Consider the following 1,784-nt stretch of genomic DNA (forward strand, 5'->3'; position numbering starts at 1 on the left):
AGATAAATATCAACAAATATTATATTTAAAATATGTCTCACATATAGATACAGTAATTCAACGGAATATTCGTATTATGGAGAGAAAGAATGAGTGGAATGGAAGGGGAATATTTTGGTGAAGTTGGAAAGAATATGCAAATATTATTGGAGACAAAGAAAGCAGAAGGAAAAGGAAGTTTTGTTAGGACCCAAGAAGAAGATAGAAAGAAGCCCCCATGAATTGCGTGTTCATCTTTGCTTCTCCTTGCTCAAAAATTAAACTCCATGTTTTGGACCATGGAATCTTTGCTTTTATGTTGAAATTGCAGAAAGGGACTTAAGCCAAGCAAAATTAAACATCAAATTATTATATTATGTGACACACATTTACATTCCTTAATAACAGGACAAATGGAAAGTCGGTGGCTCAGGTTTAATTTCCTAGAAGCTCACAACCACAACTGCAGTTTAATCCAATTGTTTAAATTTATTATTATTATTATTATTGATAATCAGAATTTTGATTTGTATTAACTTTAGGTTTTATCTTTGTTATCCTCTTAGTTACTATTATCATTATTTTTAATTGAGATTATAACTAATTTATTTATATGTTAACGAATTATAGCTTAAATAGCATAGTCTCTCCATATTCACTTAAAACATCACGAGTTCGAATCTCTTTATCTTCGGTAATAAAAAAAAAACCTAATTTATTTAAACCTATAATAATAGACCTGGCTTAGGCAAATAATCAGTTTATTACTCGTATGTTAAAACAAGTATTATAAATTTAAATTACTATAATAAAACTTATTAATTACTATAATAAAAAAATCTATGATATATCAAATATATATTTTTATACATAATAGTTAATTTTTAATTAATATACACATAATTAATTAAAAATTATATGTTTGCATTTATATAAAAAATAAATAATGTTGCTATTCAAATAGATTTATTCACGTTTGAGCAAAATTACTTAAATATTTTTTTAACAAAAACAAAAGTTTTGGCTTAATTATTTATTAGTACAAGGGTAATATGGAGTAATCGGATTTTACAAATTAAAAGGTGTGCACTTAATGGATGGATGGAAATGATGATGTGTATAGTACTATAGTAATAAACACACTCCCAAAAAATAGATCCTGGCTTTTTGTTCTGCGGATATTTTTGTCTCTGACTATTGAAAAATATTTTTAAGTTCCTGACTTTTACAAAATTTGGACAGAACAGTTCATGACGGGGGTATTCGGACGGATCAGTCTCTGACGGAGGCATTTAGACAGAGGGACTGATCCATCCAAATTTTGTGAAGGTCAGAGACTTAAAAGTATTTTTCAATAATCATGGACAAAAATGTCCGCGAGATAAAAAATTAAGGATCTATTTATCATTTTCTCTAAAAAAAAAACTACTCTCATCAAAAGGACATATCTCAGAACTTATTGGATGTGTAGGCAAATGGTAAAGAAAGCAATAACATATATACTTTTGTGATTGTAATAGGAAAAGGAAATAGTGGAAGCTTTTTAATTTTTATACGCAAAAATTAATGAAAAAAGCATAAACAAATAAATAAAGATGAGTGGTAACAATCAGTATATGAAAGGAAGCTGCTAGGAATGTAGTCATATTGGTGTTCAATTCATTGCATGCTAATTATTATTACTATTATTTATTTTGCACAATGAATTTATTTGGATGGCTTCCTCTTGCTCTTTGATGGCGATAATTTAGAAGTATAGTTGTCATTATTTTAGTATTAAAATTAATAAATTATCTATTTTATTA

The sequence above is a fragment of the Arachis ipaensis genome, chromosome B03, assembly GCF_000816755.2.
Source record: "Arachis ipaensis cultivar K30076 chromosome B03, Araip1.1, whole genome shotgun sequence".
NCBI lineage: Eukaryota > Viridiplantae > Streptophyta > Magnoliopsida > Fabales > Fabaceae > Arachis > Arachis ipaensis.